Here is a 21,701-nt window from a genome sequence, read left to right as displayed (position 1 = left end):
TACAGGTAATTCAGAATAATATTGCATATGCTCACTCACACCAACAGATGTACGCACAGACATGTTGTTGAGCTGTATACTTCAGATATGCCATGCACTCCACCACTGTCTGACAGGCTCACCCTTGAAATGAATACACTGGGCCTATTAAGACCGACAAAGCAGAGATGGCTGGTTGACAATGAAAGATAAAACAGCATGCACTCACACACATTATCCACAATGTAAATAAGTTGTAATTACTTGTTTATTTAATGTTTGCTCCCTTTAATTTTAGGATTTGAGATTACTACTCCTTCATACCCATTCTCAATATATACATAATTACTCTAAAGATCTATAAAATCAAATTGTGATTGATAATATTGTAAAAGACTATGGCTTAATATGTACCGTTTGAGGTAATTCTGTGTGCTTTTTTCTGAGTTGAAAACATGTCTCCCTCTCACACACACACATTAGACCCAATGTAAATGCATTGCTTATTTTATGTATGCTTCATTTTATATGAGGATTGGAGATATCTACTCCTATATATCCATTATCAATACCTGCAGAATTACTCTAAACATCTATCAAATCTAAGTGTGATTGATAATATTGTAAAATACTATTGCTTAATGTGTACAGTTTGAGGAAATTCTGTGTGCTTTTTTCTGAGTTGAAAAACACGCCTCCCTCACACACACACACACACACACACACACACACACACACACACACACACACACACACACACACACACACACACACACACACACACACACACACACACACACACACACACACACACACACACACACACACACACACACACACACACACACACACACACACAAATTAGACCCAATGTAAATAAATTGTAATAACTTGTTTATTTTATGTTTGCTCCATTTTACATTTTTTTCCAACTGCTTACACACAAAATCTTTTCATGTCACACGATTTTTGAAACCTCTCACTCAAAGTGCAAAACTACACACCAAATATCCAAAACCATAAGCTATTTCTCAGCCTTTGACTCAGTTGTCAATTGCATAAAACACTTTTTTTCAAACACTACACACAATTCTCTACCTAAAACACAAAAATCTAACAGGAAGTGACTTGCTTTCCTTTTCCAAACACAACCAATCAAAATTCTACACTTATTTACCAGGTCACACACACACTCCTCACATGTGCAAACACTAATAGCTTAACTGATCACTAACCAATCACTGCTTTACTGTAGTATAGGCCTATAAATAGGTCAAAGGTCAGATGACCTTTTTTGAACAATGGATGCCAACAATGGACAGAGAGCAAGAGGAGTAGGAGGGAGAGGAAGAGGGAGAGGAAGAGCAAGAAGAGGACGAGGGCAAAGAAGAGAAGGAAGCAGAGCCATCTCTGATGAGATTAGGGCAACACTTGTTGATCATGTGATCAACCACGGTTTGACCATGAGAGAGGCTGGACTGAGAGTCCAGCCCAACTTGAGTCGATTTACAGTGGCGTCCATAATTCGAACCTTCAGAAATGAGAACAGGTATGCAACTATCTAATGACTATTTTAGCATTACAGTAATGTACTGTAAAATACGTATGACTGCATAGTATTGCATAAACATTTGTAACTCTAAGCCATCCATTTACTGCACTGCATTGAATGAATGAGGTTGGTTATCATGCTGTACTACATTTTTTTGTACATTGTTTACAGTTCCTATGCTGAACACATGCTGTGTTTGAATTCTGTACAGAGTGGAAAGGCAAAGACATCATGGAGGACGAGGGTGCTTGTTTACGGATGTACAAGAGACTGCAATTATGAATATGGTTTTGGCCAACAATGCAATTAGGAATCGAGAGATAAGAGAGCATATCTTGAATAATGACACCATATTTAACAACATCAATGCTTTAAGCCTGTCGACCATACAACGCATCCTCCAACGGCACCGAGTGACGATGAAACAACTTTACAAGGTGCCATTTAAGAGAAACTCTGACAGAGTCAAGAATATGCGACTTGACTTTGTAGAGGTATGTATGCAACACTACTTCCAGTACTTCAGACATACCATATTTACTCATCTGTATATCCTTTTGTCTGTTACAGAGAGTGTTGGAGCTGGATGCCCATGTAATTCGCCGCGGAAGAAATGTAATAGGACAGAGGGCAATTACCAATGTCCCTGGACAGCGTGGGAGTAATATAACTATGTGTGCTGCCATCACTCAAAACGGGGTCCTCCATCACAATGCCACACTGGGTCCGTACAACACCGGCCATATGCTCACTTTTCTGGATGCAATTTACACAATGCTTGTCCCTGATCCAGATCAGGAGCCTGCTAGATTTGTGGTTTTATGGGACAATGTTAGTTTTCACCGGGCTGTTCTGGTCCAAAACTGGTTTGCCACCCATCCACAATTTGTAGTTTTGTACCTACCCCCATATTCACCTTTTCTAAATCCCATAGAGGAATTCTTCTCAGCCTGGCGCTGGAAAGTGTATGATCGCCAACCCTATGCCCGCATGCCGCTTCTCCAGGCAATGGAGGACGCATGTGGGGACATAGAGGTTGCCTCTGTCCAAGGTTGGATATGCCATGCTAGGAGATACTTCCCTCGATGTTTGGCAAGAGAAAACGTATCTTGTGATGTGGACGAAGTATTGTGGCCAGACCCAGGCCGGAGAAGAGATGAAGCGTAGCTTAGCACTGGTGACTGCCCCCCCACCAATTCCTGGACTGCCCCCCCGGGACCCCACACACACAATTGTGTTCTTTACTGTATTCTAAAGAATATACTTTGGTTTACATATGTCTATTGTTTTGTTGTATGCTACTGTATACAACAGTAATGTTTGGCCTAATAAATATTTTCGGTTTCTACATTGCATTGGTATTTACAGTGTACTTGCTACCCCTCTCAGCAGATTACTTTCACTGTAGAACATTGTATTGAAATGTAGATATAAGCCTATGAAAGACCAAAGAGCTTTAGATTTAGAACAACAGCGTTTACATGGTATATCCAAAAATGTACTATTATGAAAGCAGTGTTTGCCATTTGATGCAAATGCTTCATTCTGACATGTGTTTATGGCATTTTGAATGAAGTGTTACATTTTGAAGGAGATGTGAGGCATTTTGCATTTTGTGTGTGCAGTTTTGGGAATTGTGTGTAGAGTTTTGAAAACGTGTGTAAGCAGTTGGAAAAAACTGTATTTGATGAAAATATCTGCAATAAAGTACATTCACAGTTAAAGCAATGTCTTTGGTGTATGATTCGGTCTAAGGGTACCTGGTTAAAAAATCTATCATTTTAATCAGTACCGGTTACCTTCAGATTAGTCCCGTGACACTTGTGGGGAACGTAGGGCAAAGCGGAGAACATTGTGACAAGTGGGATCACATTAGTTTGTAGCCCAAAGAATTTGGATGCTACAAACAGAAGTTGGCACATAGATGGTTCTGACTTCAGACGAGTCCCCTGACACTTGTGGGGGACGATGAGCACATTGGAGAACACCACCGTGTTCGTCAGAGTCTCCCCTTTCAGAGAGTGGTCATACGATTTTGTAGGTCAAACGGTCCGGAAGCTACATATGTTTTTGTGAGAAGACCGATTATAGGTATGTCTCATGGTTTGACAAAAACTTTTGGATAGAAAACACTCTGAAGTTTCTAAAACTGTTTGAATTATATCTGTGAGTAAAACAGAACTCATTTGGCAGCAAACTTCCAAACAGGAAGTGAAAATTCTCAAAATGGGGCTCTGTGTCAGGGCCTGCCTATTCAACTGGCTTATATTTATGGATCTGTATGCACTTTATACGCCTTCCACTAGATGTCAACAGGCAGTAGAATGTGGAATGGGGTGTCTAGCTTGATGTGAGACCGAATGAGAGCTTTTGGAGTGACAGGTCCGCTCTATTGGCAGTATTCAACTGCGCACCAGGGAACCTCACATTGTCTTCTGAAATGCGTTAGGTATACACGACGAAATGCTCCGGCTCGGATTTTATTGAATACATATGAGAAAAACATCATAAAGTTGGATTTTCAACCGAGTTTGACCAGTTTATTCGACGTTTATTGGGACTTTTGGAATTTTTCGTTCCATGCGCTAAGAGTTCTTGGACATGTGCCCTCCACATGGCTAGCCAAAGTTGCTAATTCGATTCGACAGAAGAAATGGACATTCTAAAACAAAACAACGATTTATTCTGGAACTAGGACTCCTTGCACAACATTCTGATGGAAGATCATCAAAAGTAAGAGAATATTTATGATGTTATTTCGTATTTTTGTGGTTTGTGTTGGCTCCAACAAGGTGGAGAATTGTTGGGCGCTGTCTCACAATATTGCATGCTGTACGTTGTACTAAAGTAATTTTTAAAAAATCTAACACAGCGGTTGCATTAAGAACCAGTGTATCTTTCATTTGCTGTACAACATGTATTTTTTAGTAAAGTTTATGATGAGTTTTTTGGTTAGATTACGTGACTGTCCAAAATATCTCCGGACAATTTTGTGCATTATGGCTACGTATTCACAATGTAAAACCACGATTTGTACCTCTAAATATGCACATTTTCGAACAAAGCATAAATGTATTGTATAACATGATGTTATAAGACTGTCATCTGATGAAGTTGTTCAAAGGTTAGTGATTAATTTTATCTCTAATTGTGGGTTTTGTGAAAGCTATGTTGGCGGTGAATAAATGGCGTTGTGTGTTTGGCTATTGTGGTGAGCTAATATAAATATATATTGTGTTTTCGCTGTAAAACACTTAAAAAAATCGGAAATATTGGCTGGATTCAGAAGATGTTTATCTTTTATTTGCTGTACAACATGTATTTTTCATAAATGTTTTATGATGAGTATTTATGTATTTCACGTTGCTCTCTGTAATTATTCTGGCTGTTTTGGTGCTATTTGTGACGGTGGCTGCAATGTAAAACTACGATTTATACCTCTAAATATGCACATTTTCGAACAATTCATAAATGTATTGTATTACATGATGTTATAAGACTGTCATCTGATGAAGTTGTTCAAAGGTTAGTGATTAATTTTATCTCTATTTGTGGGTTTTGTGAAAGCTATGTTGGCTGTGAAAACATGGTGAAAACATGGCGTTGTGTGTTTGGCTATTGTGGTGAGCTAATATAAATATATATTGTGTTTTCGCTGTAAAACATTTTAAAAATCGGAAATGATGGCTGGATTCACAAGATGTTTATCTTTCATTTGCTGTATTGGACTTGTGATTTCATGAAATTATATTATATGATATCCCTGTGGCGCTAGGCTAGGCTATGCTAGTCAGCTTTTTTGATGAGGAGGATCACGGATCCGGGAGGGTGACTCGTTAGAGGATAAAATCGATTTGTTTTCAACTAGAAACGTTGAGACGCATCGTATCCGTCTAAATTCTCCATAACTGCTTATGTTACACCTTCGCATCTGCAGTGAAAGATGGTGGTCCTAGAGCGGTGTTTGTCAAACCATGAGACATACCTATAATCGGTCTTCTCACAAAAACAGCTGTAGCTTCCGAACCGTTTGACCTACAAATTCGTATGACCACTCTCTGGAAAGGGGAGACCCTCACGAACACAGTGGTATTCTCACTTGTCCTCTACGTCCCCCACAGGTGTCAGGGGACTCGTCTGAAGTCGGAACCGTCTGTCTGCCAACTTCTGTTTGTAGAATCCAAAACCTTTGGGCTACAAACTAATGTGATCCCACTTGTCACAATGTTCTCCGCTTTGCCCTACGTTCCCCACAAGTGTCACGGGACTAATCTGAAGGTAACCGGTACCGATTAAAATGATAGATTTTTTAACCAGGGACCACTCGCAACCTAAGCCATAATCATACACCTATACCAACGATCCGATTGGTCAAAGAATTTTCACTTTCCAGCAAAATTACGGTCAAGATATGAATCGATGTCTCCATGTTTCTAATGAGCTGCACATAGCATTGGTGGTATAGTGGTGAGCATAGCTGCCTTCCAAGCAGTTGACACGGGTTCGATTCCCGGCCAATGCAGAGCATGAGGAATTCATTAATTTTAGGGGCTGGATGTCATTTCAAGTGTATGACAGTTGAATCAATATCCTTGTTGGTGGAAGTCAGATTTGCGCCAACATTCTGCAGGTTTTCTAAATGAATAAATGTTGTGCGACATTGAACCATCTAGTGCATATCACAATAGATTTGTAGTCCATCGCCTAAACCATTCAGCCACCTCGTCCTGCGCCCAAGAGGTGGCAGTTGGCGCACCGACCAGTGGCCCGAGATCTGCCTGTCTGATATTGTTAAAGGATCTGCAAAAGGTCTCATCTGGGATTTGAACCCGGGACCTCTCGCACCCTAAGCGAGAATCATACCCCTAGACCAACGAGCCTTACACCAAAGTGTTTTTTTTTGCTTTCTGCAGCAATGACAGTGAGGATATCGATTGACGTGTCCACGGTGCTTGGAAAGATAGAACCTCATGTGAGTGTTTGTGCTATACTTGTGAGCGTGAATCAACGTAAATGAATGTAAAAAATACCCATTAAAATCGATTTGTTTTCAACTAGAAACGTTGAGACGCATCGTATCCGTCTAAATTCTCCATAACTGCTTATGTTACACCTTCGCATCTGCAGTGAAAGATGGTGGTCCTAGAGCGGTGTTTGTCAAACCATGAGACATACCTATAATCGGTCTTCTCACAAAAACAGCTGTAGCTTCCGAACCGTTTGACCTACAAATTTGTATGACCACTCTCTGGAAAGGGGAGACCCTCACGAACACAGTGGTATTCTCACTTGTCCTCTACGTCCCCCAAAAGTGTCAGGGGACTCGTCTGAAGTCGGAACCGTCTATGTGCCAACTTCTGTTTGTAGAATCCAAAACCTTTGGGCTACAAACTAATGTGATCCCACTTATCACAATGTTCTCCGCTTTGCCCTACGTCCCCCATAAGTGTCAGGGGACTCGTCTGAAGTCGGAACCGTCTGTCTGCCAACTTCTGTTTGTAGAATCCAAAACCTTTGGGCTACAAACTAATGTGATCCCACTTGTCACAATGTTCTCCGCTTTGCCCTACGTTCCCCACAAGTGTCACGGGACTAATCTGAAGGTAACCGGTACCGATTAAAATGATAGATTTTTTAACCAGGGACCACTCGCAACCTAAGCCATAATCATACACCTATACCAACGATCCGATTGGTCAAAGAATTTTCACTTTCCAGCAAAATTACGGTCAAGATATGAATCGATGTCTCCATGTTTCTAATGAGCTACACATAGCATTGGTGGTATAGTGGTGAGCATAGCTGCCTTCCAAGCAGTTGACCTGGGTTCGATTCCCGGCCAATGCAGAGCATGAGGAATTCATTAATTTTAGGGGCTGGATGTCATTTCAAGTGTAAGACAGTTGAATCAATATCCTTGTTGGTGGAAGTCTGTTTTGCGCCAACATTCTGCAGGTTTTCTAAATGAATAAATCTTGTGCGACATTGAACCATCTAGTGCATATCACAATAGATTTGCAGTCCATCGCTTTAACCATTCAGCCACCTCGTCCTGCGCCCAAGAGGTGGCAGTTGGCGAACCGACCAGTGGCCCGAGATCTGCCTGTCTGAGATTGTTAAAGGATCTGCAAAAGGGCTCATCCGGGATTTGAACCCGGGACCTCTCGCACCCTAAGCGAGAATCATACCCCTAGACCAACGAGCCTTATACCAAAGTGTTTTTTTTTGCTTTCTGCAGCAATGACAGTGAGGATATCGATTGACGTGTCCACGGTGCTTGGAAAGATAGAACCTCATGTGAGTGTTTGTGCTATACTTGTGAGCGGGAATCAACGTAAATGAATGTAAAAAATACCCATTAAAATCGATTCGTTTTCAACTAGAAACGTTGAGACGCATCATATCCGTCTAAATTCTCCATAACTGCTTATGTTACACCTTTGCATCTACAGTGAAAGATGGTGGACCTAGAGCGGTGTTTGTCAAACCATGAGACATACCTATAATCGGTCTTCTCACAGAAACAGCTGTAGCTTCCGAACCGTTTGACCTACACATTCGTATGACCACTCTCTGGAAAGGGGATACCCTCACGAACACAGTGGTATTCTCACTTGTCATCTACGTCCCCCACAAATGTCAGGGGACTCGTCTGAAGTCGGAACCGTCTGTCTGCCAACTTCTGTTTGTAGAATCCAAAACCTTTGGGCTACAAACTAATGTGATCCCACTTATCACAATGTTCTCCGCTTTGCCCTACGTCCCCCATAAGTGTCAGGGGACTCGTATGAAGTCGGAACCGTCTGTCTGCCAACTTCTGTTTGTAGAATCCAAAACCTTTGGGCTACAAACTAATGTGATCCCACTTGTCACAATGTTCTCCGCTTTGCCCTACGTTCCCCACAAGTGTCACGGGACTAATCTGAAGGTAACCGGTACCGATTAAAATGATAGATTTTTTAACCAGGGACCACTCGCAACCTAAGCCATAATCATACACCTATACCAACGATCCGATTGGTCAAAGAATTTTCACTTTCCAGCAAAATTACGGTCAAGATATGAATCGATGTCTCCATGTTTCTAATAAGCTACACATAGCATTGGTGGTATAGTGGTGAGCATAGCTGCCTTCCAAGCAGTTGACACGGGTTCGATTCCTGGCCAATGCAGAGCATGAGGAATTCATTAATTTTAGGGGCTGGATGTCATTTCAAGTGTATAAAAGTTGAATCAATATCCTTGTTGGTGGAAGTCAGATTTGCGCCAACATTCTGAAGGTTTTCTAAATGAATAAATGTTGTGCGATATTGAACCATCTAGTGCATATCACAATAGATTTGTAGTCCATCGCCTAAACCATTCAGCCACCTCGTCCTGCGCCCAAGAGGTGGCAGTTGGCGCACCGACCAGTGGCCCGAGATCTGCCTGTCTGATATTGTTAAAGGATCTGCAAAAGGTCTCATCTGGGATTTGAACCCGGGACTTCTCGCACCCTAAGCAAGAATCATACCCCTAGACCAACGAGCCTTATACCTAAGTGTTTTTTTTGCTTTCTACAGCAATGACAGTGAGGATATCGATTGACGTGTCCACGGTGCTTGGAAAGATAGAACCTCATGTGAGTGTTTGTGCTATACTTGTGAGCGGGAATCAACGTAAATGAATGTAAAAAATACCCATTAAAATCGATTCGTTTTCAACTAGAAACGTTGAGACGCATCATATCCGTCTAAATTCTCCATAACTGCTTATGTTACACCTTTGCATCTACAGTGAAAGATGGTGGACCTAGAGCGGTGTTTGTCAAACCATGAGACATACCTATAATCGGTCTTCTCACAGAAACAGCTGTAGCTTCCGAACCGTTTGACCTACACATTCGTATGACCACTCTCTGGAAAGGGGATACCCTCACGAACACAGTGGTATTCTCACTTGTCATCTACGTCCCCCACAAATGTCAGGGGACTCGTCTGAAGTCGGAACCGTCTGTCTGCCAACTTCTGTTTGTAGAATCCAAAACCTTTGGGCTACAAACTAATGTGATCCCACTTGTCACAATGTTCTCCGCTTTGCCCTACGTTCCCCACAAGTGTCACGGGACTAATCTGAAGGTAACCGGTACCGATTAAAATGATAGATTTTTTAACCAGGGACCACTCGCAACCTAAGCCATAATCATACACCTATACCAACGATCCGATTGGTCAAAGAATTTTCACTTTCCAGCAAAATTACGGTCAAGATATGAATCGATGTCTCCATGTTTCTAATGAGCTGCACAAAGCATTGGTGGTATAGTGGTGAGCATAGCTGCCTTCCAAGCAGTTGACACGGGTTCGATTCCCCGCCAATGCAGAGCATGAGGAATTCATTAATTTTAGGGGCTGGATGTCATTTCAAGTGTATGACAGTTTAATCAATATCCTTGTTGGTGGAAGTCAGATTTGCACCAACATTCTGCAGATTTTCTAAATGAATAAATCTTGTGCGACATTGAACCATCTAGTGCATATCACAATAGATTTGTAGTCCATCGCCTAAACCATTCAGCCACCTTGTCCTGCGCCCAAGAGGTGGCAGTTGGCGCACCGACCAGTGGCCCGAGATCTGCCTGTCTGATATTGTTAAAGGATCTGCAAAAGGGCTCATCTGGGATTTAAACCCGGGACCTCTCGCACACTAAGCAAGAATCATACCCCTAGACCAACGAGCCTTATACCAAAGTGTTTTTTTTTGCTTTCTGCAGCAATGACAGTGAGGATATCGATTGACGTGTCCACGGTGCTTGGAAAGATAGAACCTCATGTGAGTGTTTGTGCTATACTTGTGAGCGGGAATCAACGTAAATGAATGTAAAAAATACCCATTAAAATCGATTCATTTTCAACTAGAAACGTTGAGACGCATCATATCTGTCTAAATTCTCCATAACTGCTTATGTTACACCTTTGCATCTACAGTGAAAGATGGTGGACCTAGAGCGGTGTTTGTCAAACCATGAGACATACCTATAATCGGTCTTCTCACAAAAACAGCTGTAGCTTCCGAACCGTTTGACCTACACATTCGTATGACCACTCTCTGGAAAGGGGATACCCTCACGAACACAGTGGTATTCTCACTTGTCATCTACGTCCCCCACAAATGTCAGGGGACTCGTCTGAAGTCGGAACCGTCTGTCTGCCAACTTCTGTTTGTAGAATCCAAAACCTTTGGGCTACAAACTAATGTGATCCCACTTGTCACAATGTTCTCCGCTTTGCCCTACGTTCCCCACAAGTGTCACGGGACTAATCTGAAGGTAACCGGTACCGATTAAAATGATAGATTTTTTAACCAGGGACCACTCGCAACCTAAGCCATAATCATACACCTATACCAACGATCCGATTGGTCAAAGAATTTTCACTTTCCAGCAAAATTACGGTCAAGATATGAATCGATGTCTCCATGTTTCTAATGAGCTGCACAAAGCATTGGTGGTATAGTGGTGAGCATAGCTGCCTTCCAAGCAGTTGACACGGGTTCGATTCCCGGCCAATGCAGAGCATGAGGAATTCATTAATTTTAGGGGCTGGATGTCATTTCAAGTGTATGACAGTTGAATCAATATCCTTGTTGGTGGAAGTCAGATTTGCGCCAACATTCTGCAGGTTTTCTAAATGAATAAATGTTGTGCGACATTGAACCATCTAGTGCATATCACAATAGATTTGTAGTCCATCGCCTAAACCATTCAGCCACCTCGTCCTGCGCCCAAGAGGTGGCAGTTGGCGCACCGACCAGTGGCCCGAGATCTGCCTGTCTGATATTGTTAAAGGATCTGCAAAAGGTCTCATCTGGGATTTGAACCCGAGACCTCTCGCACCCTAAGCGAGAATCATACCCCTAGACCAACGAGCCTTTTAACAAAGTGTTTTTTTTGCTTTCTGCAGCAATGACAGTGAGGATATCGATTGACGTGTCCACGGTGCTTGGAAAGATAGAACCTCATGTGAGTGTTTGTGCTATACTTGTGAGCGGGAATCAACGTAAATGAATGTAAAAAATACCCATTAAAATCGATTCGTTTTCAACTAGAAACGTTGAGACGCATCATATCCGTCTAAATTCTCCATAACTGCTTATGTTACACCTTCGCATCTGCAGTGAAAGATGGTGGACCTAGAGCGGTGTTTGTCAAACCATGAGACTTACCTATAATCGGTCTTCTCACAAAAACATCTGTAGCTTCCGAACCGTTTGACCTACAAATTCGTATGACCACTCTCTGGAAAGGGGAGACCCTCACGAACACAGTGGTATTCTCACTTGTCATCTACGTCCCCCACAAATGTCAGGGGACTCGTCTGAAGTCGGAACCGTCTGTCTGCCAACTTCTGTTTGTAGAATCCAAAACCTTTGGGCTACAAACTAATGTGATCCCACTTGTCACAATGTTCTCCGCTTTGCCCTACGTTCCCCACAAGTGTCACGGGACTAATCTGAAGGTAACCGGTACCGATTAAAATGATAGATTTTTTAACCAGGGACCACTCGCAACCTAAGCCATAATCATACACCTATACCAACGATCCGATTGGTCAAAGAATTTTCACTTTCCAGCAAAATTACGGTCAAGATATGAATCGATGTCTCCATGTTTCTAATGAGCTGCACATAGCATTGGTGGTATAGTGGTGAGCATAGCTGCCTTCCAAGCAATTGACACGGGTTTGATTCCCGGCCAATGCAGAGCATGAGGAATTCATTAATTTTAGGGGCTGGATGTCATTTCAAGTGTATGACAGTTGAATCAATATCCTTGTTGGTGGAAGTCAGATTTGCGCCAACATTCTGCAGGTTTTCTAAATGAATAAATCTTGTGCGACATTGAAACATCTAGTGCATATCACAATAGATTTGTAGTCCATCGCCTAAACCATTCAGCCACCTTGTCCTGCGCCCAAGAGGTGGCAGTTGGCGCACCGACCAGTGGCCCGAGATCTGCCTGTCTGATATTGTTAAAGGATCTGCAAAAGGGCTCATCTGGGATTTGAACCCGGGACCTCTCGCACCCTAAGCGAGAATCATACCCCTAGACCAACGAGCCTTATACCAAAGTGTTTTTTTTTGCTTTCTGCAGCAATGACAGTGAGGATATCGATTGACGTGTCCACGGTGCTTGGAAAGATAGAACCTCATGTGAGTGTTTGTGCTATACTTGTGAGCGGGAATCAACGTAAATGAATGTAAAAAATACCCATTAAAATCGATTCGTTTTCAACTAGAAACGTTGAGACGCATCATATCCGTCTAAATTCTCCATAACTGCTTATGTTACACCTTCGCATCTGCAGTGAAAGATGGTGGACCTAGAGCGGTGTTTGTCAAACCATGAGACTTACCTATAATCGGTCTTCTCACAAAAACATCTGTAGCTTCCGAACCGTTTGACCTACAAATTCGTATGACCACTCTCTGGAAAGGGGAGACCCTCACGAACACAGTGGTATTCTCACTTGTCATCTACGTCCCCCAGAAATGTCAGGGGACTCGTCTGAAGTCGGAACCGTCTGTCTGCCAACTTCTGTTTGTAGAATCCAAAACCTTTGGGCTACAAACTAATGTGATCCCACTTGTCACAATGTTCTCCGCTTTGCCCTACGTTCCCCACAAGTGTCACGGGACTAATCTGAAGGTAACCGGTACCGATTAAAATGATAGATTTTTTAACCAGGGACCACTCGCAACCTAAGCCATAATCATACACCTATACCAACGATCCGATTGGTCAAAGAATTTTCACTTTCCAGCAAAATTACGGTCAAGATATGAATCGATGTCTCCATGTTTCTAATGAGCTGCACATAGCATTGGTGGTATAGTGGTGAGCATAGCTGCCTTCCAAGCAATTGACACGGGTTCGATTCCCGGCCATGCAGAGCATGAGGAATTCATTAATTTTAGGGGCTGGATGTCATTTCAAGTGTATGACAGTTGAATAAATATCCTTGTTGGTGGAAGTCAGATTTGCGCCAACATTCTGCAGGTTTTCTAAATGAATAAATCTTGTGCGACATTGAACCATCTAGTGCATATCACAATAGATTTGTAGTCCATCGCCTAAACCATTCAGCCACCTCGTCCTGCGCCCAAGAGGTGGCAGTTGGCGCACCGACCAGTGGCCCGAGATCTGCCTGTCTGAGATTGTTAAAGGATCTGCAAAAGGCTCATCCGGGATTTGAACCCGGGACCTCTCTCACCCAAAGCTAGAATCATACCCCTAGACCAACGAGCCTTACACAAAGTGGTTTTTTTTGCTTTCTGCAGCAATGACAGTGAGGATATCGATTGACGTTCCACGGTGCTGGAAGATAGAACCTCATGTGAGTGTTTGTGCTATACTTGTGAGCGTGAATCAACGTAAATGATGTAAAAAATACCCATTAAATCGATTCGTTTTCAACTAGAAACGTTGAGACGCATCGTATCCGTCTAAATTCTCCATAACTGCTTATGTTACACCTTCGCATCTGCAGTGAAAGATGGTGGTCCTAGAGCGGTGTTTGTCAAACCATGAGACATACCTATAATCGGTCTTCTCACAAAATGAAGCTGTAGCTTCCGAACCGTTTGACCTACAAATTTGTATGACCACTCTCTGGAAAGGGGAGACCCTCACGAACACAGTGGTATTCTCACTTTTCCTCTACGTCCCCCACAAGTGTCAGGGGACTCGTCTGAAGTCGGAACCGTCTATGTGCCAACTTCTGTTTGTAGAATCCAAACCTTTGGGCTACAAACTATTGTGATCACCACTTGTCACAATGTTCTCCGCTTTGCCCTACGTTCCCACAAGTGTCACGGACTAATCTGAAGGTAACCGGTACCGATTAAAATGATAGATTTTTTAACCAGGGACCACTCGCAACCTAAGCCATAATCATACACCTATACCAACGATCCGATTGGTCAAAGAATTTTCACTTTCCAGCAAAATTACGGTCAAGATATGAATCGATGTCTCCATGTTTCTAATGATCTGCACATAGCATTGGTGGTATAGTGGTGAGCATAGCTGCCTTCCAAGCAGTTGACCTGGGCCGATTCCCGGCCAATGCAGAGCATGAGGAATTCATTAATTTTAGGGGCTGGATGTCATTTCAAGTGTATGACAGTTGAATAAATATCCTTGTTGGTGGAAGTCAGATTTGCGCCAACATTGCAGGTTTTCTAAATGAATAAATCTTGTGCGACATTGAACCATCTAGTGCATATCACAATAGATTTGTAGTCCATCGCCTAAACCATTCAGCCACCTCGTCCTGCGCCCAAGAGGTGGCAGTTGGCGCACCGACCAGTGGCCGAGATCTGCCTGTCTGAGATTGTTAAAGGATCTGCAAAAGGGCTCATCCGGGATTTGAACCCGGGACCTCTCGCACCCTAAGCGAGAATCATACCCCTAGACCAACGAGCCTTACACCAAAGTGTTTTTTTTGCTTTCTGCAGCAATGACAGTGAGGATATCGATTGACGTGTCCACGGTGCTTGGAAAGATAGAACCTCATGTGAGTGTTTGTGCTATACTTGTGAGCGTGAATCAACGTAAATGAATGTAAAAAATACCCATTAAAATCGATTCGTTTTCAACTAGAAACGTTGAGACGCATCGTATCCGTCTAAATTCTCCATAACTGCTTATGTTACACCTTCGCATCTGCAGTGAAAGATGGTGGACCAAGAGCGGTTTTTGTCAAACCATGAGACATACCTATAATCGTCTTCTCACAAAAACAGCTGTAGCTTCCGAACCGTTTGACCTACAAATTCGTATGACCACTCTCTGGAAAGGGGAGACCCTCACGAACACAGTGGTATTCTCACTTTTCCTCTACGTCCCCACAAGTGTCAGGGGACTCGTCTGAAGTCGGAACCGTCTATGTGCCAACTTCTGTTTGTAGAATCCAAAACCTTTGGGCTACAAACTATTGTGATCCCACTTGTCACAATGTTCTCCGCTTTGCCCTACGTTCCCCACAAGTGTCACGGGACTAATCTGAAGGTAACCGGTACCGATTAAAATGATAGATTTTTTAACAGGGACCACTCGCAACCTAAGCCATAATCATACACCTATACCAACGTCCGATTGGTCAAAGAATTTTCACTTTCCAGCAAAATTACGGTCAAGATATGAATCGATGTCTCCATGTTTCTAATGAACTGCACATAGCATTGGTGGTATAGTGGTGAGCATAGCTGCCTTCCAAGCAGTTGACCCGGGTTCGATTCCCGGCCAATGCAGAGCATGAGGAATTCATTAATTTTAGGGGCTGGATGTCATTTCAAGTGTATGACAGTTGAATAAATATCCTTGTTGGTGGAAGTCAGATTTGCGCCAACATCTCTGCAGGTTTTCTAAATGAATAAATCTTGTGCGACATTGAACCATCTAGTGCATATCACAATAGATTTGTAGTCCATCGCCTAAACCATTCAGCCACCTCGTCCTGCGCCCAAGAGGTGGCAGTTGGCGCACCGACCAGTGGCCCGAGATCTGCCTGTCTGAGATTGTTAAAGGATCTGCAAAAGGGCTCATCCGGGATTTGAACCCATGACCTCTCGCACCCAAAGCGAGAATCATACCCCTAGACCAACGAGCCTTACACCAAATTGTTTTTTTTGCTTTCTGCAGCAATGACAGTGAGGATATCGATTGACGTGTCCACGGTGCTTGGAAAGATAGAACCTCATGTGAGTGTTTGTGCTATACTTGTGAGCGTGAATCAACGTAAATGAATGTAAAAAATACCCATTAAAATCGATTCGTTTTCAACTAGAAACGTTGAGACGCATCGTATCCGTCTAAATTCTCCATAACTGCTTATGTTACACCTTCGCATCTGCAGTGAAAGATGGTGGACCAAGAGCGGTTTTTGTCAAACCATGAGACATACCTATAATCGGTCTTCTCACAAAAACAGCTGTAGCTTCCGAACCGTTTGACCTACAAATTCGTATGACCACTCTCTGGAAAGGGGAGCCCTCACGAACACAGTGGTATTCTCACTTTTCCTCTAAGTCCCCCACAAGTGTCAGGGGACTCGTCTGAAGTCGGAACCGTCTATGTGCCAACTTCTGTTTGTAGAATCCAAAACCTTTGGGCTACAAACTATTGTGATCCCACTTGTCACAATGTTCTCCGCTTTGCCCTACGTTCCCCACAAGTGTCACGGGACTAATCTGAAGGTAACCGGTACCGATTAAAATGATAGATTTTTTATAATCGGTCTTCTCACAAAAACAGCTGTAGCTTCCGAACCGTTTGACCTACAAATTCGTATGACCACTCTCTGGAAAGGGGAGACCCTCACGAACACAGTGGTATTCTCACTTTTCCTCTAAGTCCCCCACAAGTGTCAGGGGACTCGTCTGAAGTCGGAACCGTCTATGTGCCAACTTCTGTTTGTAGAATCCAAAACCTTTGGGCTACAAACTATTGTGATCCCACTTGTCACAATGTTCTCCGCTTTGCCCTACGTTCCCCACAAGTGTCACGGGACTAATCTGAAGGTAACCGGTACCGATTAAAATGATAGATTTTTTAACCAGGGACCACTCGCAACCTAAGCCATAATCATACACCTATACCAACGATCCGATTGGTCAAAGAATTTTCACTTTCCAGCAAAATTACGGTCAAGATATGAATCGATGTCTCCATGTTTCTAATGAACTGCACATAGCATTGGTGGTATAGTGGTGAGCATAGCTGCCTTCCAAGCAGTTGACCCGGGTTCGATTCCCGGCCAATGCAGAGCATGAGGAATTCATTAATTTTAGGGCTGGATGTCATTTCAAGTGTATGACAGTTGAATAAATATCCTTGTTGGTGGAAGTCAGATTTGCGCCAACATTCTGCAGGTTTTCTAAATGAATAAATCTTGTGCGACATTGAACCATCTAGTGCATATCACAATAGATTTGTAGTCCATCGCCTAAACCATTCAGCCACCTCGTCCTGCGCCCAAGAGGTGGCAGTTGGCGCACCGACCAGTGGCCCGAGATCTGCCTGTCTGAGATTGTTAAAGGATCTGCAAAAGGGCTCATCCGGGATTTGAACCCGGGACCTCTCGCACCCTAAGCGAGAATCATACCCCTAGACCAACGAGCCTTACACCAAAGTGTTTTTTTTTGCTTTCTGCAGCAATGACAGTGAGGATATCGATTGACGTGTCCACGGTGCTTGGAAAGATAGAACCTCATGTGAGTGTTTGTGCTATACTTGTGAGCGTGAATCAACGTAAATGAATGTAAAAATACCCATTAAAATCGATTCGTTTTCAACTAGAAACGTTGAGACGCATCGTATCCGTCTAAATTCTCCATAACTGCTTATGTTACACCTTCGCATCTGCAGTGAAAGATGGTGGACCAAGAGCGGTTTTTGTCAAACCATGAGACATACCTATAATCGGTCTTCTCACAAAAACAGCTGTAGCTTCCGAACCGTTTGACCTACAAATTCGTATGACCACTCTCTGGAAAGGGGAGACCCTCACGAACACAGTGGTATTCTCACTTTTCCTCTACGTCCCCCACAAGTGTCAGGGGACTCGTCTGAAGTCGGAACCGTCTATGTGCCAACTTCTGTTGTAGAATCCAAAACCTTTGGGGCTACAAACTATTGTGATCCCACTTGTCACAATGTTCTCCGCTTTGCCCTACGTTCCCCACAAGTGTCACGGGACTAATCTGAAGGTAACCGGTACCGATTAAAATGATAGATTTTTTAACCAGGGACCACTCGCAACCTAAGCCATAATCATACACCTATACCAACGATCCGATTGGTCAAAGAATTTTCACTTTCCAGCAAAATTACGGTCAAGATATGAATCGATGTCTCCATGTTTCTAATGAACTGCACATAGCATTGGTGGTATAGTGGTGAGCATAGCTGCCTTCCAAGCAGTTGACCCGGGTTCGATTCCCGGCCAATGCAGAGCATGAGGAATTCATTAATTTTAGGGGCTGGATGTCATTTCAAGTGTATGACAGTTGAATAAATATCCTTGTTGGTGGAAGTCAGATTTGCGCCAACATTCTGCAGGTTTTCTAAATGAATAAATCTTGTGCGACATTGAACCATCTAGTGCATATCACAATAGATTTGTAGTCCATCGCCTAAACCATTCAGCCACCTCGTCCTGCGCCCAAGAGGTGGCAGTTGGCGCACCGACCAGTGGCCCGAGATCTGCCTGTCTGAGATTGTTAAAGGATCTGCAAAAGGGCTCATCCGGGATTTGAACCCGGGACCTCTCGCACCCTAAGCGAGAATCATACCCCTAGACCAACGAGCCTTACACCAAAGTGTTTTTTTTTTGCTTTCTGCAGCAATGACAGTGAGGATATCGATTGACGTGTCCACGGTGCTTGGAAAGATAGAACCTCATGTGAGTGTTTGTGCTATACTTGTGAGCGTGAATCAACGTAAATGAATGTAAAAAATACCCATTAAAATCGATTCGTTTTCAACTAGAAACGTTGAGACGCATCGTATCCGTCTAAATTCTCCATAACTGCTTATGTTACACCTTCGCATCTGCAGTGAAAGATGGTGGACCAAGAGCGGTTTTTGTCAAACCATGAGACATACCTATAATCGGTCTTCTCACAAAAACAGCTGTAGCTTCCGAACCGTTTGACCTACAAATTCGTATGACCACTCTCTGGAAAGAGGAGACCCTCACGTACACAATGGTATTCTCACTTTTCCTCTACGTCCCCCACAAGTGTCAGGGGACTCGTCTGAAGTCGGAACCGTCTATGTGCCAACTTCTGTTTGTAGAATCCAAAACCTTTGGGCTACAAACTATTGTGATCCCACTTGTCACAATGTTCTCCGCTTTGCCCTACGTTCCCCACAAGTGTCACGGGACTAATCTGAAGGTAACCGGGTACCGATTAAAATGATAGATTTTTTAACCAGGGACCACTCGCAACCTAAGCCATAATCATACACCTATACCAACGATCCGATTGGTCAAAGAATTTTCACTTTCCAGCAAAATTACGGTCAAGATATGAATCGATGTCTCCATGTTTCTAATGAACTGCACATAGCATTGGTGGTATAGTGGTGAGCATAGCTGCCTTCCAAGCAGTTGACCCGGGTTCGATTCCCGGCCAATGCAGAGCATGAGGAATTCATTAATTTTAGGGGCTGGATGTCATTTCAAGTGTATGACAGTTGAATAAATATCCTTGTTGGTGGAAGTCAGATTTGCGCCAACATTCTGCAGGTTTTCTAAATGAATAAATCTTGTGCGACATTGAACCATCTAGTGCATATCACAATAGATTTGTAGTCCATCGCCTAAACCATTCAGCCACCTCGTCCTGCGCCCAAGAGGTGGCAGTTGGCGCACCGACCAGTGGCCCGAGATCTGCCTGTCTGAGATTGTTAAAGGATCTGCAAAAGGGCTCATCCGGGATTTGAACCCATGACCTCTCGCACCCAAAGCGAGAATCATACCCCTAGACCAACGAGCCTTACACCAAATTGTTTTTTTTTGCTTTCTGCAGCAATGACAGTGAGGATATCGATTGACGTGTCCACGGTGCTTGGAAAGATAGAACCTCATGTGAGTGTTTGTGCTATACTTGTGAGCGTGAATCAACGTAAATGAATGTAAAAAATACCCATTAAAATCGATTCGTTTTCAACTAGAAACGTTGAGACGCATCGTATCCGTCTAAATTCTCCATAACTGCTTATGTTACACCTTCGCATCTGCAGTGAAAGATGGTGGACCAAGAGCGGTTTTTGTCAAACCATGAGACATACCTATAATCGGTCTTCTCACAAAAACAGCTGTAGCTTCCGAACCGTTTGACCTACAAATTCGTATGACCACTCTCTGGAAAGGGGAGACCCTCACGAACACAGTGGTATTCTCACTTTTCCTCTACGTCCCCCACAAGTGTCAGGGGACTCGTCTGAAGTCGGAACCGTCTATGTGCCAACTTCTGTTTGTAGAATCCAAAACCTTTGGGCTACAAACTATTGTGATCCCACTTGTCACAATGTTCTCCGCTTTGCCCTACGTTCCCCACAAGTGTCACGGGACTAATCTGAAGGTAACCGGTACCGATTAAAATGATAGATTTTTTAACCAGGGACCACTCGCAACCTAAGCCATAATCATACACCTATACCAACGATCCGATTGGTCAAAGAATTTTCACTTTCCAGCAAAATTACGGTCAAGATATGAATCGATGTCTCCATGTTTCTAATGAACTGCACATAGCATTGGTGGTATAGTGGTGAGCATAGCTGCCTTCCAAGCAGTTGACCCGGGTTCGATTCCCGGCCAATGCAGAGCATGAGGAATTCATTAATTTTAGGGGCTGGATGTCATTTCAAGTGTATGACAGTTGAATAAATATCCTTGTTGGTGGAAGTCAGATTTGCGCCAACATTCTGCAGGTTTTCTAAATGAATAAATCTTGTGCGACATTGAACCATCTAGTGCATATCACAATAGATTTGTAGTCCATCGCCTAAACCATTCAGCCACCTCGTCCTGCGCCCAAGAGGTGGCAGTTGGCGCACCGACCAGTGGCCCGAGATCTGCCTGTCTGAGATTGTTAAAGGATCTGCAAAAGGGCTCATCCGGGATTTGAACCCGTGACCTCTCGCACCCAAAGCGAGAATCATACCCCTAGACCAACGAGCCTTACACCAAATTGTTTTTTTTTGCTTTCTGCAGCAATGACAGTGAGGATATCGATTGACGTGTCCACGGTGCTTGGAAAGATAGAACCTCATGTGAGTGTTTGTGCTATACTTGTGAGCGTGAATCAACGTAAATGAATGTAAAAAATACCCATTAAAATCGATTCGTTTTCAACTAGAAACGTTGAGACGCATCGTATCCGTCTAAATTCTCCATAACTGCTTATGTTACACCTTCGCATCTGCAGTGAAAGATGGTGGACCAAGAGCGGTTTTTGTCAAACCATGAGACATACCTATAATCGGTCTTCTCACAAAAACAGCTGTAGCTTCCGAACCGTTTGACCTACAAATTCGTATGACCACTCTCTGGAAAGGGGAGACCCTCACGAACACAGTGGTATTCTCACTTTTCCTCTACGTCCCCCACAAGTGTCA

The 21,701-nt window shown here is 43.2% G+C and overlaps 19 non-coding genes across 19 annotated transcripts; 10 read left to right on the top strand and 9 right to left on the bottom strand.

Moving 5' to 3' along the window:
* Positions 1-5,981: 5,981 nt before the first annotated feature.
* On the top strand, positions 5,982-6,053 carry trnag-ucc. Its single transcript has one exon. It is a non-coding gene; the product is annotated as a tRNA-Gly (tRNA).
* Positions 6,054-6,338: 285 nt separating this feature from the next.
* trnap-agg lies at positions 6,339-6,411 on the bottom strand. Its single transcript has one exon. It is a non-coding gene; the product is annotated as a tRNA-Pro (tRNA).
* Positions 6,412-7,306: 895 nt separating this feature from the next.
* Positions 7,307-7,378, top strand: trnag-ucc. Its single transcript has one exon. It is a non-coding gene; the product is annotated as a tRNA-Gly (tRNA).
* A 286-nt stretch (positions 7,379-7,664) lies between these two features.
* Positions 7,665-7,736, bottom strand: trnap-agg. Its single transcript has one exon. It is a non-coding gene; the product is annotated as a tRNA-Pro (tRNA).
* Positions 7,737-8,631: 895 nt separating this feature from the next.
* trnag-ucc lies at positions 8,632-8,703 on the top strand. Its single transcript has one exon. It is a non-coding gene; the product is annotated as a tRNA-Gly (tRNA).
* Positions 8,704-9,820: 1,117 nt separating this feature from the next.
* On the top strand, positions 9,821-9,892 carry trnag-ucc. Its single transcript has one exon. It is a non-coding gene; the product is annotated as a tRNA-Gly (tRNA).
* A 1,118-nt stretch (positions 9,893-11,010) lies between these two features.
* Positions 11,011-11,082, top strand: trnag-ucc. Its single transcript has one exon. It is a non-coding gene; the product is annotated as a tRNA-Gly (tRNA).
* A 1,475-nt stretch (positions 11,083-12,557) lies between these two features.
* trnap-agg lies at positions 12,558-12,629 on the bottom strand. The gene has a single exon. It is a non-coding gene; the product is annotated as a tRNA-Pro (tRNA).
* Positions 12,630-14,924: 2,295 nt separating this feature from the next.
* trnap-agg lies at positions 14,925-14,996 on the bottom strand. The gene has a single exon. It is a non-coding gene; the product is annotated as a tRNA-Pro (tRNA).
* A 755-nt stretch (positions 14,997-15,751) lies between these two features.
* Positions 15,752-15,823, top strand: trnag-ucc. Its single transcript has one exon. It is a non-coding gene; the product is annotated as a tRNA-Gly (tRNA).
* Positions 15,824-16,110: 287 nt separating this feature from the next.
* On the bottom strand, positions 16,111-16,182 carry trnap-ugg. Its single transcript has one exon. It is a non-coding gene; the product is annotated as a tRNA-Pro (tRNA).
* Positions 16,183-17,264: 1,082 nt separating this feature from the next.
* trnag-ucc lies at positions 17,265-17,336 on the top strand. Its single transcript has one exon. It is a non-coding gene; the product is annotated as a tRNA-Gly (tRNA).
* A 285-nt stretch (positions 17,337-17,621) lies between these two features.
* Positions 17,622-17,693, bottom strand: trnap-agg. The gene has a single exon. It is a non-coding gene; the product is annotated as a tRNA-Pro (tRNA).
* Positions 17,694-18,452: 759 nt separating this feature from the next.
* trnag-ucc lies at positions 18,453-18,524 on the top strand. The gene has a single exon. It is a non-coding gene; the product is annotated as a tRNA-Gly (tRNA).
* Positions 18,525-18,810: 286 nt separating this feature from the next.
* Positions 18,811-18,882, bottom strand: trnap-agg. Its single transcript has one exon. It is a non-coding gene; the product is annotated as a tRNA-Pro (tRNA).
* Positions 18,883-19,644: 762 nt separating this feature from the next.
* On the top strand, positions 19,645-19,716 carry trnag-ucc. Its single transcript has one exon. It is a non-coding gene; the product is annotated as a tRNA-Gly (tRNA).
* Positions 19,717-20,002: 286 nt separating this feature from the next.
* On the bottom strand, positions 20,003-20,074 carry trnap-ugg. Its single transcript has one exon. It is a non-coding gene; the product is annotated as a tRNA-Pro (tRNA).
* Positions 20,075-20,834: 760 nt separating this feature from the next.
* On the top strand, positions 20,835-20,906 carry trnag-ucc. Its single transcript has one exon. It is a non-coding gene; the product is annotated as a tRNA-Gly (tRNA).
* A 286-nt stretch (positions 20,907-21,192) lies between these two features.
* trnap-ugg lies at positions 21,193-21,264 on the bottom strand. Its single transcript has one exon. It is a non-coding gene; the product is annotated as a tRNA-Pro (tRNA).
* Positions 21,265-21,701: the final 437 nt, after the last annotated feature.

This window comes from Salvelinus namaycush, chromosome 14 (genome assembly GCF_016432855.1).
Source record: "Salvelinus namaycush isolate Seneca chromosome 14, SaNama_1.0, whole genome shotgun sequence".
In the NCBI taxonomy this organism is placed as follows: domain Eukaryota; kingdom Metazoa; phylum Chordata; class Actinopteri; order Salmoniformes; family Salmonidae; genus Salvelinus; species Salvelinus namaycush.
Note: the sequence above shows the minus strand (reverse complement) of the source record. Positions and strands in the feature narration are given on the sequence as shown.